At 35.7% G+C, this 17,562-nt stretch overlaps 1 protein-coding gene across 8 annotated transcripts in view; it reads right to left on the minus strand.

Annotated features, from left to right (window-relative positions):
* Positions 1 to 17,562, minus strand: part of NR3C2 (nuclear receptor subfamily 3 group C member 2) — a 180,419-nt gene that overhangs the window by 151,091 nt on the left and 11,766 nt on the right. The window lies entirely within an intron of this gene.

Consider the following 17,562-nt stretch of genomic DNA (forward strand, 5'->3'; position numbering starts at 1 on the left):
CCTCAAATGTGGGGCTTTCATAAGCCTTTTGTACTAGATTTCACCTAGATGCACAGTCATCTCAGAACAAACTATTTCTGAATCATTCAGATAAGAGCTATATTGGGCTTTGAAGGTAGTGACCAGCACTTTGAACTGCATCCAGATTTTTCTAGCAAAAAAATGCATCTCTTTTGTTGTAATGATAATGGATTCATTTAGGGATTCCCATAAATACTCAGGCCACCGCATGCTGAAGTAGCATTCAAATAGTGTTCAAGGGAAGCCCCACATAGATCCGGCAATAGTCCAGTTACAAGATGAAAGAATACAGAATTCCCTCAATTTTCATGGGGGATGCGTTCCGAGACCACCTGCGAAAGTAGAATTTCCGCGAAGTAGAGACGCGGAAGTAAATACACTATTTTTGGCTATGAACAGTATCACAAGCCTTCCCTTAACACTTTAAACCCCTAAATTACAATTTACAATACCCCTTAGCAACCATTTAGATTATTACTCACCATGTTTATTTATTAACGTTTATTTAAAAAAATATTTATTCAAGGCGGATAAAAGTTTGGCGATGACATATGACGTCATCGGGCAGGAAAAACCGTGGTATAGGGGGGGAAAACCACGAAGTATTTTTTAATTAATATTTTTGAAAAACCGTGGTATAGACTTCGCGAAGTTCGAACCCGCGAAAATCGAGGGAACACTGTATGTGTGACTGCAAGCAAAACTTTTTAATTTAGGAATGGCTGCAACTGGTACACAAGATATAATGCAGGGACAAGTTCAAGTTAAATTTCACTACCAGTGCACATCTGCGCACTAGCATGCCTCCCACCGATTTCACCTCTGTGCATGACATTACAAGCCGAAACACAGCTGTGGAGCTTCTCAGCTGTGCTTTGTATGAAGAATAAATGTCAGCATCAATGTGAGGTTGGGTGGGAGGACTTTTTTCGACACAGAGAAGCTATCTAAACCCGGAAAAAAGTGCTGAAAATTATGTCAACATCGGGATCCTACTGGTGTGGAGCTCAGGATCACACTGCTAGGAACCCACCACTGGTACAAAGGCCTTCCACAGCATATCAGCATATCTATTTGAAAAGATCTAAGTCTAGTAGAACCTGCACAGTAGGGATACCCATAATAGGTATATCAAATCTCACTATGCTGGTGGATTATCTATCCCAGCACTTAGTCAACTCAAGGAAAGGAGGAACAAGGCACCTCTTAATGGAATTCCTGAGGACTTGACCTTTTGTCTCTATTACCAGATGGACTTAATTACTCAGAAGAAAGAAACACAAAACACTGTTCCTCACTTCCAATCCTCAAAGCCAGAGAAGAAGGATACCATGAAAATATCAGAAAATATCACAAAGTGATCAAGCAGAACTATGTTCTGGTTCTGACAGAAATCACCAATAAAAGCTACCAAATTTTTTTTGTTTCCATAACAGATCTGAATCCTGACTAGAAACAATCTAGTTAATCCACCCAAACTTTACCCAGAGTCACCCCGGATAGTGAAATGGACAACATATAAATTCAACAATCTAAGTCTGTGATGGTGAACCTTTTTTCCCTCATGGGAAAAAAGCATGCGCTATCATACATGTGCGTGTGACCACACCCATAATTCAATGCCTCGGGAGGGTGAAAACAGCTTCCCCGCCTCTTGGAGGCCCTCTGGAAGCAGAAAATGGCCTGTTTCCCAACTTCTGATGGGCCCAGTAGGCTTGTGTTTCACCCTCCCCAGGCTCCAAAGGTATCCCTGGAGCTGGGGGAGGATAGAAATGCCCTGCCCATCCCCCCAGAGGATCTCTGGAAGCCAAAAACACCCTCCCAGAGCCTCTGTGCAAGCCAAAAATCAGCTGGCCAGCATACACGTGCATATTGGAGCTGAGCTAGGGCAACAACCCGTGTGCCAGCAGATATGGCTTCACGTGCCACCTGTGGCACCCGTGCCATAGGTTGGCCATCACTGATCTAAGTTGTTTGATTATTTATAATTTCTTGAAAAGAGAAGAGACCAATGTTTCTTTCAAGGTAGGAACTTTACCACCACATTTACCCCGATGTTTTCAAAGTTCAATATACTGTATAATCACCATTCCAAACAATGTCCTATCTCTGGTTTTCACTGGCCAGAAATTATCCTGATCTGAAATCTTTCCCATCCTCGTTGAACATGGTGACAAGTAGAACATAGGCATGTCTGCATGTAGAGACCTTCCATGTCTATTGAGATTCTCAGTCATCCTGGTGATGGTTGTGAATGAAAGCATCTGAGAGATCTCCAATTGGAATCAGAATTTAGTACAGTGTTCCCTCGATTTTCGCGGGGGATGCGTTCTGAGACCGCCCGCGAAAGTAGAATTTCCGCGAAGTAGAGATGCGGAAGTAAATACACTATTTTTGGCTATGATAGCAACCATTTAGATTTTTACTCACCATGTTTATTTATTAAAGTTTATTTTAAAAAATATTTATTAAAGGTGGACAGAAGTTTGGCGATGGCGTATGACGTCATCGGGCTGGAAAAACCGTGGTATAAGGCAAAACCCCGCAAAGTATTTTTTAATTAATATTTTTGAAAAACCGTGGTATAGCCGTTTCGCGAAGTTTGAACCCGCGAAAATCGAGGGAACACTGTACTTCAATTCTAAGTTTTTCTTTAAAAAAAATTGCTGTTTTTCTTGGCAACATTAATCAAAGAGTCAATATTCTACCAATGTTCAAGTCACATTGTGTTATCAAATTTACATTTAATGTCATCTTATCTCTTTATTTTCATGGACTGCTACTTTTTATAATTATTTGACCTCCTAATCCAAAATTTATTTGTAATGGTACTATTTCTTTGGCTTGTTTAATATTTTCTAGTTTGTGTGAGTGATATATTGCACATAGCTGCTTCATTCCTAAAACTGTTGGAGTTTCAGCATCCAAACAATAGATATTTAAGGAAAGTTCCAGCTGAACAAGCATGGATAGAAAGAATAAACAAAAAGATGGAAAGCCATTAAAACCCTTTTTTTTTTGTCCAGGCATTGTGGGCAGCTGAGTAGATCCCCTGTTAATTGTTATTAATTTTATTAATTGGACTTATATGCCACCCCTCTCGGTGGACTCGGGACGGCTTACGGTTATGTTATGGTACTTAGCCAGCATTTTATATTTTCAACGTTTTATTATCTTTATTTTAATGTTATAATGCTTTTGTGCTGTACTCTGCTTAAAGTCATATTTTTTGAGATGGTTACCCTACACATTTAGTTAACAAATATAATAATTCAGAATTCTGCTTTTTCTCTCTTGCTTGAAAGGGGAACTATAATCTTGAGAACCCTAATTTTTTTTTTCTGCACTGTCAAGATCCAAACGAAGGCTCAGTCTCACTTTGGATCATTAGTGATTTCTGTTGTGAGCGCTCCTTGTCCACCTGCCAAGCTCAGCCATGTTTAGTCTTCTGTGAGAAGCAGAAGGATTCCTCTTCCTTCGTTCATCCCTTGCTAGCTTTAAATAGCTGCTGGCAGGTTTAACACCAATCTTGTCTTGCCCATCCAGACTGTTGCTCTGGAAACAGCCATGCAGCATCAGATATAATCAACTGCTGTTGTTCCTCTATATTAATTTTTTTTTTAACATCTTCAGATGCACCTTTGGAAAGCATATTCCTATTCTACTGTAAAAAAGACAGGCATCTAAATAAAGCCGACATGTTTGAGCATACATCTATACCAAAGGTCTTCAAACTTGGCAACTTTCAGACTTGTGGATTTCAATTCTCAGAATTCTAGGAGTTGAAGTCCACAAGTCTTAAAGCTGCAAAGTTTGGGGATCTCTGATCTATACCAGAGATCCTAAATAGAATTTATTTCTCAGTAAGATTCTTTTATATATCTTTATTGGGGGGAGGGTCTCTTTCTTTATCAATCAGCTTTTGCACACTAAAAATATGTTAGAAATGAGTACCAGAGGACAAAAATTATGGAGAAAGTAAAACATTTAACTACTAGTTCCTATCTGTCCATAACCAGATAGCTCTAATTAGCAACAGTATTACATCAAGTAAAGTTTGGTGAACAAGAAAAGAAAGAATCAACAAATTCAGAGTTATAGCTACTAGGAATCAAACAACTGTAATTTGACAAGTATGTTACCAGCCATGTGCCATTGTGGAACAAAAGTACTATATACCACGATGATAGTAAGAAAACCATAATAATTTAAGATGGCGCCGCTGCCTTGGTGAAATGCTCTCTAATGGTTTTTTTGTTTTTTATTATTCTCTGTGACTCATACAGACTTCATACTCACAAGACCATCTGCTAAAAATTAAGGAACGTTTCTTTAAGGAACAGCTTTCTGTGATCCCACCACCCCTTGTCTTTATAAATATGGAAGAGATTCTAACACAGCAAGAAGCTATAGGTTACCAAAAAAAATCAAACAGAGGAAATGGAGATGGATAGGTAAAAGAACAGGAATTTTAAACAGGCCAAGGAATAGGAGAAATAACACCCACCACCAACACCACCAATCTTCCTAATCTACTTATGTTCACTTTCAAATAAGATGGATGAAATACTCCTATTAAATAGATACAAATCTGAGTTTTGCAACTGAGCAATATTATGCTTCTCTGAAACCTGGTTAAATGAATCATTTAATGATAGCAACCTGCATATCCCAGGGTTTCAGATTCAATGAGCAGACAGAATTGCAGGGACAGTTAACAGAAGTTTGCAGATGACACAACAGTGATCGGCATCATTCAAGACAATGATGAATCCGCGTACAGATGGGAGGTTGAACAACTAAACTTGTGGTGTGACCGGAACAATCTGGAACTGAATACACTCAAAACTGTAAAAATGGTGGTAGACTTTAGGAGAAACCGGTCCATACTTCCACCTCTTACAATATAAGACAACATAGTATCAACAGTAGAGACCTTCAAATTTCTAGATTCTATCATATCGCAAGATCTAAAATGGACACCTAACATCAAAAACATCATCAAAAAAGCACAACAAAGAAAGTTCTTTCTCTGCCAGCTCAGAAAACTCAAACAGCTCAAGGAGTTAAGTGTTGTACCTTATGACTCTTGACAAATGTATCTTTCATGTACACTGAGAGCATATGCATCAAGACAAATTATTTGTCTGTCCAATCACATTTGGCCAATTAAAAAATTCTATATATTCTATTTATCGATAATATTTTTAACTCAGGTATTGTCTATAAATAAGTAAATTATGGCAATGTGTTTTTAGCTGAATTATAAAATATTAGCCATATTACTAATATATTGTCACTATTAACAATGAAGGAACCAGTATTTTTCAGCTTTTTCTGTCCAGTATTACTTTCTTCATTTCACCCACAAAATCATATAAACTATGTTATTATTATAATCCAGAAATGAATGTGTTATTCTAGTACATTTTAAATAACTATAATAGTTAGTGAGTATTCTAGCAATCCACAATGTAAGATACAACACACTACTAGATTGGAATATTAGAAGCTAAAAAGAATATTAAAATTTGCTCAAATTATTAATTAATTAGCATTAACAATCAATGATGCATCTCTGGGTAAAGACACAGTATGCTCTCTGACAATTACTTGCACAAATCCTTATTCAGTCTTAAAATACTTCATGAAGAAGGCCTAAAATAATCAGTATGCTAATAACTTTTGTAATTAGTCAGGGATTTAAACCTGTCTTCTTCAATCCAGCCATGTATGGTTCTCCTGCCTTCTAAAAAAAAAATCATCTGGACAAAATCAGAGTCAAGCCTTAGCAATTGAATATTTTTTATATATACAAAACTGTTTTCTTTTAAGATAAATCTGAAAAAAGTAGGCACAAAATAAACTCTTCGGGGAACTTCTTGAAAAGATTAATATTATATAATCCTAGGAACCTATCCCCATCTTGTGCTGAAATGTTTACTAAACTACTTTTTACCATAACAAATTATCTGCCAGAAAAGACCTTGAAGGTTAACCTGGGCAACAATTAAAAGTAATGGAAAGTATTCATCCCTAAGGCAGAGTTACTATATCTTGCATGCTGTGCTGTATACTTTATTACTTTCACTTTTTAATTATTCATTGAAACCTCTGTAATATTCCATACAGCAACCTCAGGTTCTTCAGATTTCTATTCGAAATGCTCCTTTCAGCTCAAGGGCATACATCTATACTTCCATTTGCTAAATATAATATAGTTCAGGATAGAGAAATAACAACAGGTTCATTAGTTACTCTTTCCTTCTACAGCTATCCCAAGATTACTTAATAGAACTAATAAAGAAATGTGTATCCACATTTATCTACTGCGGTTTTACCAAGGGCGGGGGAAAAAATCAGTTTTCTACCAGCTTTTTCTTTGCCAACCGGGGTCATTTTTATTCTTGTCTCATTTGCAGTAGCATCTCACATTAGCACATTAAAAAAAAAAGGAACTCAGTGAGTTCATACCAGGAGATAGCTTCATAAAATAACATTTAAGCTTAGCTGCATTTTCAGCTAAATCAGTAAAAGAAATCTAAAATACTTAAACACAGGAATAAGGCATGAGTGGACTTAATGGATACATTATATGAAACTTCTAAATTTTAATTAATTCCATTGTAAAACACATATAAATTAATGGGAAATTGAAGTAAAGCACATTTCAAAATCTAGTATTAATTTAATAATAATATACTGTGTTTTGTTCTATTGCAATATCATATAATCATACAATAATAATAAAGCATTTCCACAGAGATAGTGGCACAATTAGCAAATTTCACACCACTACGAAAAAGAGTAAGAGAAGGCTGTGTAAATAAGGAGTATTTCCAGATTTGCTATGAGAGCTTCATATAAAGATGTAAAAAAAACCCACAGTATCCTTGCCATCTGCATTTCTCATACATAGTTGTATTAGAAATATTGCATTATGTACTCTGAGGCCAATGGATTAAATGTGGACTTGGAGTTTCTTTTTTCTGCATGAATTGAAACTCCCACTAACCACAGCTGGACACAATCAGTTGTACAACTTTCTATCCATAATGCAAATAAAAAATAATCTTTTTGTTATGTTAAAATAGGGTGTCGCAGTCAAGGCCTGCAGGCTGGATCCGGCCTATGGGGTGCTTAGACCTGACCCGTAGGCCCACCCTAGAAATAGCAAAGAACTGGCTTGTGGTGCCTCTGCCAGAGAAAATGGAGCTCGGGAGTGCTGCCTATGTGAACCTCCCGAGCTCTGTTTTTGCTGGCAGAGGATTGCAGGAAGCTGTCTCAGCCAAAGGGATTTACAAGAGCTGCATGCATTAGTTCTGCCTATTCAAAAATCTCTTTCCAAGCAGTTTCACCAATTGATATCTGGTCCCTGTCTTTTGGGAAAGAGAAAGTATTTCTTTCTGATAATTGACTTTGAGCTAAAGAATCCCATTCTGCATTTATTGGGTAGCAAGGTATTTCATGATCATTGGTTGTCCTCTTTTAAACTTTACTTAATGTACCATTTTCAAAAGTTTCTGATGTGAACATATCACATATTCATATAAAATATACAACCTTATACCTGTAAGCCACCCAGTGTCACTTTAAGGGAAGATGGGCAGCCACATACATACATACATACATACATACATACATACATTACAAACACACACACACACACACACACACACACAAAATACATGGGGCTACCTCTGAAGAGTGTTCGGAAACTTCAAATCATGCAAAATGCAGCCGCAAGAGCAGTCATGGGCCTCCCTAGGCATGCCCATATTTCTCCAACACTCTGCGGACTGCATTGGTTGCCGATTGGTTTCCGGACAAAATTCAAAGTGTTGGTAATGACCTATTAAGCCCTACATGGCATTGGGCCAGATTACTTGCAGGACCACCTTCTGCCGTATGATCTGATCAAATCAAATCAAATCAAATCAAAACATACATACATTTTCTAACGAAAGTGAAGCGCTGAGAAAATGCCTGAGACATCAGCAGTCATCAGTGGAACATAAACACTGATCTGAGGTGGCGCAGTGGGTAGAGTGTGGTACTGCAGGCCACTTAAGCTGACTACTAGATCTGCAGGTCAGCAGTTCAAATCTCATCACTGGCTCAAGGTTGACTCAGTCTTCCATCCTTCCGAGCTGGGTAAAATGAGGACCCGGATAGTGGGGGCAATATGTTGGCTCTGTTAAAAAGTTCTATTGCTGACATGTTGTAAGCCACCCTGAGTCTAAGGAGAAGGGCAGCATAAAAAATTGAATAAAATAAATAAATAAATAAAGCAGAGGAAATACCATGATCAGAAAACAACTTGCATGGAATATACAATCAACAGATAGCTGATATATCAGACCCTGGGAAATCCTCCCAGTGGCGATACTAGCCCATAAACCCGCCATTTTGGTGATAGACAAGCAGCAGAAAACAACGGTGGTGATAGATGTAGTGAAAACAACGTCAAGAATGAGAAGAAGAAGCTGGAGAAATAGAAAGCACTAGAGTGGATGTGGAGAGTAAAAGCCAAAGGGATCCCACTAGTGGAAAAAACATTAATTGCTGTAAGAATGGATCTCACTAAGCTAAGATAGCAGTTCCAACAGATTTTAGGAACATCAAAGCTCTCTGTTCAGAAAAGCTAAGATATTATACAGAAACCTCAAAATTCTGGGCCTCTGGTAGAGGACTCAAGACTGAGGAAGACCCAAAGCACCCATAAAGGTAAGAAATGAATTTGTGTGTCTGTCTGTGTCTATGTGTGCGGAGAAAGAGAGGGCCAAAGAGAGAGAGAATTAATTTGGAATGTGCATATACTTTTTATTCAAATTAAGTTAGAGAAATAAATCCATTTATATATAAAACAGGAATATCACATACAGCAATGTAAAAATAGGAATACCACGTACACTAGGTGAGGTGTTTTATTTTTAAGATTTGGAGGAAAAAAAGTCTATTTCCAATAGGTATATACAAAACAGACTTTAGAGCATAAAACAAGCTATAACTAAAATTATAGCCATGTTAACCCATAACAAATGAAATAAACTGTATTCTTCTGGTAACTAATTAACCATTGACCTTTTAAAAACTCTTACAGGCAATCTGCTTCTTTCCTCCCAACTGCAGGTGCATTGATTCAGCATGAATAAAAATGGAAATCTATTTTAATCTGTATCCAATAAACTTTGAGACCCCTAGGGGGATGCAAAATAAAGAAGCTTCTCTGGAACAGTTCCAGTTCAAAACTCTCAACATTAGTGATCAATAGTACAGATGTGCAGAGATGTGTTCACTCCAACAATCATCCCTAATTTGACCAGGTTAGTACTACATTGGCTAGGAATGCGGTGGGCTGGAGCCCATCATTGTCTGGAACTTGATTATCTCCAGATGTGGACACAGACTCCAATTAATATAAGACTTCCTTTAATATAAAGAAACTCCTCCAGTGGTAAACTTTCAAAAAGTATGATCCAACAAGTGAACTTGTGGATTTTCACTGAAATATCTGCTTCTGTACCTGACAAGACAAGCACAAACCCACCCATTGACTGGACCAAAGCCAAACTCTTATCTAAATAAAATTGTGTAATTGTATACTGTTTATAGATTTCAACCTTCAACTACGCATGTGTAAAGGAAGAGGATCCTTATACACATTCCTCGTTTCAGATAACAAGTTTCCAGCTGGAGAGATATTTAGATTTCATGCACATTTTTTAAAGGAGCTACTTAAACAGATGCTCAAATGCATACATGCTGACACTTTCCTGAATTGGCACTAATTAACACAATGAGATATTTTTCTGAACTGTCTTACATACCTAACATCTTTCTATGCCAGTTTTTTTTTAATGTGAACCAACTGTGTCACCGCCCATGTCTCTGGATTTCCGGAGGAAGACTAAGCGTAACTTAAATTCATTTAAAAGTTGGCACACTAACAAAGAATACAAATTATTTGGGAGTGGGGGAACATAAATAAAAGAGCTGGAAATTTTAAAGTTACTGATAAAGTTAGGCAGTCACTAAGTAGATCATGTATATAACAGATCCCTTGAATTCTGCTGAAGCAAATTTATTTTCAGGAATTTGTTTGGGTTTCAGGTGTTACATCGTAACTGACTATCTCTAGAATCTAAAAATCAATATGGACATTCTCATTTGGCAGTTATTGTAAATGCAATTCCCTCCGCAAGGCCCATGGAAGCCAGCCAGCATAAACACACAGATCTCCTTTCGACAAGAACAAGTAATATTTTCAAAATAAAGTCTATCGTTTCTCCAAGCCATCTATAAAATGGAAGCATTCCTGCATGTAATTTCCATTTCTGCAAGGCCCAGGTATTTCAATTTGTATAGTTTTATGAAAATGATAAGCTTCAGGGGGAAAAAAGATGTTAACAGCCATAGGGGGAGGGAAAGTATCCAAAACCAGGCAACAAATATGACAGTACAGTATACCATTTTAGGGTTTGTAATAGCCTCTTAATAATGCATTTATAAAATAGTTTTAAATGATTGGCTAATATAATTGCCTGGTTGTCAAATTTGGGGTAAAAGTCAAAACCTGATTTTTTTTTTTTTAAGTGAAGAACAAAATCCAAACCAAGACACCATTGTTGCCCTGATCTATTTTTTCCCCCAACTTGTACACACTCAAGTTAAATATTTGCAGACTTTGCAACATTACAAATATCTGATTGAAAGAACGGGGAATTGCAACTATAAAGTTGTTCCTGGGCATGAAGTAGAGCAACAGGACAGAAACCTCATAAAAAATAAAACTCATGGCATCATTGTTGTTATAGCTGCCCTTTTGCGGTAAGATTGAAAAGAGTGGGAAAGAGTGGGAAAAATAAATTATCTGGGCTCAGATATAAGCCAGGATACCAATGGCTTTTTTGGTAAGATCTTTTTCTGAACTGAATTCTGACTAAGTATTATGGTGAATTTGAACTGTCTGGTTTATCAAAATCTTAAGAATGTGGGTTCTTATCTAAAGCCTTGCTTTTCTCTTCTTTCATCACACTTTTTTTCCTTTTGTACCAGAAGATTATAAACCTATACAAACCTACATATACAATATATTATGCTTAATATTTTGTAGAATGATTGGCATATCAAAGGTGATTTATCAAATAAATAATTATAACCAGAATATATACAAACATAAATGTATTTGGGAGCCAATAACTCAATACAGTATACAGTATATTTATGTTTAGTCCATTTTTCAATATATAACCATTCCCAGCTTTCGGCCTCGCATACATCTTCTATCACACATATTCTTTCTTTTGCTTCCTTCTTTTATCAGCTGACTATTTCCTGGTTTTCCTGACATGACAACCTATGAGAATAATTACTAGTTCAATGGGAATGACTACAGCTGAATGTTTAAGTGTCTTTACTTCAGGATATGTTTAAAAACTGTAAATACTATATTAATAATAGTGCTTGTTTTCTAGGCAAGGATGAAAACACGCAGAGGTTCCACTTATTCATTGTGTGGCTTTGAACTTCTAGATTTATAAAAAGGAATAGTCATGAAAAAGCTCTTAATGAAATTATGTACCTATTCAATTACAAGGCCTCAGAAGGCCATTAAAAATAATTGTGAAGAAAAGTCATAGCATTTCCTGGAATAATGGGCAGTTTTTAGTTTTATAGAAAATTTAAACAGAGCAGAAAATATTGCGATATGTTGCCACATTCTATCCCAGTTTTGCATATATTATAGTACAACTTTTTATTCCCTTGGCATCTTACACCAAAGTAAAATGGTGCAGCCCGAGTCTGCGGAGAGGGGCAGCATACAAATCTAAATAATAAATAAATAAATAAATAAATAAATAATAAAATGAATAATACAGCTTCTTCTAATGCTGAAAAATTATGAATATACCTAAAAAATTTACAAATGTATGAAATGTTTCATAAGAAAAATCATATCTTACAAAATTTCATTAATATAAATTAAAAAATGACCTTAATCTAGTAAATCAGTTTTAGTTAAATCTGAATAAATCTGATTTTCATGATTCATAACAATAAATAGTAGAAAAACTGCCTACCAAAACATGAAGCCTACCTTTATTAAAACATTTTCTAAATTTTTCCATGCACGAAGAAGAATAAATTATAAATCTAATTAAATCTAATTATGCTACATGCATAACTCATCACAATTCTGGATAAAGACAATTTTTTAATGTAAAACATAATTTCTAACAATTTCACCCCTAAGATCAAAAACTATTATCTCAGCTCAAATAACTACAGGAAATCGTAATCCAAGTTAACAAATCAGATGACTCCTTCTGTCCAACCCAATAAGACCTGGTTAATAATGTGAAATAAAATTTTATTGCTTAATTTTTCTATTCTATAATTTCCATTTTAGAAACACAATTTTCCATTTCCTTTCAATGCAGTTTTAATGCATGTAAAGATTAGATTGCTTCAGACACCTATTTTGTTTCAGAATTAAAACTAGAGTATGTTTTATGTAAATCAGGACTGTCAAACTCAAAGCCCATGGGTCAGTTGCATCACGTGCTGTCCAAGCCCATGCGCGGTTTAACAGGTGACGATACCATGACGACGCGAGTTTGACAGCCCTGATGTAATTAATCAGAACTCTTTTTGGTGTTGACATTAGAGTGCTTTTATTTTTAATTTAATTCAGACAAATATGCTGTAGAATTTTTATCACTTTTAAACCTAAATCAAGCTGTCTTAATTCTATTGGAGAAAAGTTATAAGTTAGTTAGGCACCATTTAAAACACAGTGTAGCATAATAGCTTTGCTCAGTAAAAATTTCAAAGGTATTGTAAAATTTTCTGGTTCAGTTTTTCCCTGGAAAACCACTTTATCAGATTAGATGTTCATTTGGAGGAATTAGTATGGTCATAAGGACTGCCAAACATTTGGCAGAAAGTTGGCTGCCAAAATCTAGACAACCACTGCATGACAACAGAGCATTTTCGGTGCCCCTATGCTGCCATCTGGTGATCCTTTGGAGTTTTGCTTTAAGGACACATTCCAGGTCCTTATTTCCTGATGAGTTATACAGATATGATTTTAAAAATAGCTTGAGCTTTCCATATATCTAATTTTAGCTTTCCAGTTAACATAATGCATTAATTATTTTAGTACCTTTCATTCTGAAAAGTGTATACATATTTATTTTTGTTATTTTGCTAACAAAAATATTTTGCATGGTTATTTCAGGACCTATCCCATCAGAAAGTACTAGCAACCTCAATATAATTACCACAAACCATTTGATCAATCACTAAATAATTCTTCAAATCAAGGAACTAAAACAAATTCAAGCTACCATACTATATCATCTCCATGTACTTAAATGTTACTAGGAGTATTATGGAATGTAATTAATTTATATAGATATAGAATCACAGAATGACAAAGTTGGAAGATCTTATGGTACAAAATCCAACCGCAATCCAAATAAAAATCACATTGCAATTCAGCTTCTGCTGAAACACATACAATGAAAAGAAGTCCATCATATTTAACCACAGAAATTTGCTCCTATTTCATGGAAATTAAACTGGGATCTTGTTCTTACAACTTAATATTATTATTATTATTATTATTATTATTATTATTATTATTATTATTAATTATTAATTATTAATTATTAATTATTAATTATTATTATTATTTAGATTTGTATGCTGCCCCTCTCCGGAGACTCGGAACGGCTTATAACAACAATACATAGTACAAATATAAAGGTTAAAAAAGGACAGTTTAAAACCCTTATTATAAAAAAACAGTCATGCATCCCAAACAAACCATACATAAAATGAAACGGCCTGGGGGAATCAATTTCCCCATGCCTGACGGCAGAGGTGGGTTTTTAGGAGTTTGCGAAAGGCAAGGAGGGTGGGTGCAGTTCTGATCTCCGGAGGGAGTTGGTTCCAGGGAGGTCGGGGCCACCACAGAGAAGGCTCTTCCCCTGGGCCCCGCCAGACAACATTGTTTTGTCGACGGGACCTGGAGAAGGCCAACTCTGTGGGACCTAATCGGTCGCTGGGATTTGTGCGGCAGAAGGCGGTCCCAGAGATATGTTCAGGCACAATGCTAAAATATAATCGTAACAAGTTAAGTCCAAAATAATAACATCATTAATGGATCAGCATACATGTAATCTTAATTTAGTTACCACAATTGATAGCCTCAATTTAATTATCAAGCAAAGTGGTCATTACATGAAACTGCAACTCTACTTATGATCTTACTTCAGCTTTCCTTTGCTTTACAGACTTGTGAGAGTAATGAGAGGGTTGGTTGTAAACTAATTTTTTCATCACTTTCATAATTTTAAACAGTCACTAAATGAGGCAGTCACTAAGTACCTATATGCTATTATTGTAACAAAAAGCCACTGCATAGTCCTATTGCACGCTACCACAAACAACAAAAATAATCAGATACATTTCGGACAAAATTTTCAATCCTGTGATATTGAAATATAGAATATTTTAAAAGTTCATTTTACTCTGCTACAGAAAAATAATACTAGCCTAAAAGATATAAAAGCTAGAGGTATAACAAGCAGGAAGAGGGAGATTGTGATCCCGCTGTATAGAGTGCTGGTGAGACCACATTTGGAATACTGTGTTCAGTTCTGGAGACCTCACCTACAAAAAGATATTGACAAAATTGAACGGGTCCAAAGACGGGCTACAAGAATGGTGGGAGGTCTTAAGCATAAAACGTATCAGGAAAGACTTAATGAACTCAATCTGTATAGTCTGGAGGAGAGAAGGAAAAGGGGGGACATGATCGAAACATTTAAATATATTAAAGGGTTAAATAAGGTTCAGGAGGGAAGTGTTTTTAATAGGAAAGTGAACACAAGAACAAGGGGACACAATCTGAGGTTAGTTGGGGGAGAGATCAGAAGTAACGTGAGAAAATATTATTTTACTGAAAGAGTAGTAGATGCTTGGAACAAACTTCCAGCAGACGGGGTTGGTAAATCCACAGTAACTGAATTTAAACATGCCTGGGATAAACTATATCCATCCTAAGATAAAATACAGGAAATAGTATAAGGGCAGACTAGATGGATCGTAAGGTCTTTTTTCGCCGACAATCTTCTATGTTTCTATGTTTCTAAAAGTAAATGGTGAGATCCTAACTCTGATTCCATTCAGACATTCAATCAAATGTTCTGGAAAACAGTGTGATGGAATAACTAATGACTAAGAAATGTCATAGAAACCCCATTGACTGCATTAACAAGAATGTCTTCCTTAAAGAAGAAATAGTATATGCTTCAAGCATCCTAGGAAGAGATGGATAAAATAAAACCAAGAATATGTCACTTGAAGTGCTCTTATGTTTAGGCTTTTCTATTTAATTTATAAAATATATATAGCAGTATAACATAACTTAATAGTAAAGTGATCCAGTAGTATATATTTTCATTATTAATATGTATAATAAAATATGCAAAGCAGATATTATAATAGAGCTCATGAAGAAGAAAGAACCTTTATAAAATCTTTGGTTTTCAAAAAATTTCAAAGATAAAGTGTTAAAACATTAGACAGAAATATAAGAATAGGATTCCAAGAGCTTTAATAAGGTGAAATAATTGCAAAATTAGATATTGGTAGAAGGGAATCAAAAGATACACTTCAATTCTGAATGCACTCTCTCTCACACACACACACTCTCTCTCTGAAGGCAGTAACTTTTTTAAAGATTTTTTTTTAGTTTATAAAACCAGATTTTTTTAAAAAAAGAGCATTCTTCAACTAAGAAGTAGAGAGAAGTAAAAACAATGGATGAAATAGTAAAAAATAAAATGCTGAAATCCAAAAGCAAAATTATAAATCACTGCTGATAGAGAATAATGGAAATAAAGGTATAATTAGTTATCTGTAATATTCCAATTACACATTGTGTAAAATAAAGTAGTAGGATTTGTGCATTTCTATTTGTTAATAAGCAGTTGAAGGAAGGCAGAAATTGCCATTATGAAAAGGGGTAGTCCTGAAATGCTCTGGGGAATCCAAAGCATTGTACCATGGTCTTTCGAGACTGAAGGATGCCCAATGCAATGGGTAGTCCTTGACTTCAAGTTTGTTTAGTGATGGTTCAAAGTTACAACAGCACTGAAAAATGCGACATGACTGTTTTTCACAGTTATGGCCTTTGTAGCATCCCCATGATCAAATCAAAATTCAAGATGGCAACTGTTTCATATTTATCAAAATTCAGATGGCAATTGTTTCATGTTTATGACTGCTGAAGTGTCCCAAAGCCACGTGATCCCGTTTTGCAATCTTCTGACAAGCAAAGTCAATGGAGATTCACTTAACAACTGGGTTACTAAATTATCAACTGCAGTCACTCACTTAACAACTGTAGTAAGAAAAGTCGTAAAAAGGGACAAAGGTCCCTTAGCAAGTATCTCACTTAACAACATAAATGCTGGGCTCAATTGTGATCATAAGTCAAGGACTACTTGCACTTGATCATCTTTTCTCTTTTCTACTTTAGATCAGTCTCTCATAAAACTATCCTGAAAGTTTGTGAGGTATATAGAATCTCACTGAATGAAGAAACCATTTGGCAATTAAGAACATCATAGCTGGTAAAAAAGCATTTTTCAACACTGAACATGGTCTGTTCTTCTCTATTGTCTCAGACTGGCTTTTCATTTTAAGTATGCATTAACATTAAACTGCATAGATTGAGGTTTCACATGTTCATGGACATAGGATTATACAAGATCCAGTGAGAAATATGTTAATGAAAATAGGGTGGGGTGGGGGGTCTAATGAAGTGATAGAAAGGAAAACTAATCACTAGAGAGTAAATAATAAGTCAGGAACAGCAATACAAGGGAAAGTTTTTTGCTGTCATGTCATTGGAAATGGGAGATACAGGAAATTATCTTTATACCACTATTATGATTATTAAAAAGTTTCACAGAATTTAGAAGAACAAGCCTTGATTAAACCGGGTTATGGTTCCAGTTTCCCACACAGAATTATTTTTTATATGACAACAATAATCACATAACATTGTAAATGGGCAAAACTGCTCTGTGCTACAGTCCTTAATTAAAGCTATTAATCTTTGCTACCTTTTTATTTCCAGAAGACATTTGAAAATGCCTACAGTTAATAACAATCCTTGCAGTAAAAATAATGTTGCTGAAGGTTTTGCAACTCGTTTTTAAATTTAGCCAGGGAAATATTATGCGGTACTACCACTAAACAATTACGGGGGAAAAAACCAATTATCGATTTTTAAAAAATAAATAATATTGTAATACTGGATATTGCAATGTATATAAATAATCAGTTCTGAACAATAACATTTTGTGATCTGCGGTGGGTTCGTGGGCCGGGGGGGGGGTTCATAAGAGGAGGCAGGGAATTTCCGAACCCCGGGTTCATGTCACGGGGGGTTCGTGTCACGAGGGGTTCGTATCATGAGGTACCACTGTAAGGGGTTTTAGATATTTTTAAAATATATTA

This window comes from Erythrolamprus reginae, chromosome 7 (assembly GCF_031021105.1).
Source record: "Erythrolamprus reginae isolate rEryReg1 chromosome 7, rEryReg1.hap1, whole genome shotgun sequence".
Taxonomy (NCBI): domain Eukaryota; kingdom Metazoa; phylum Chordata; class Lepidosauria; order Squamata; family Dipsadidae; genus Erythrolamprus; species Erythrolamprus reginae.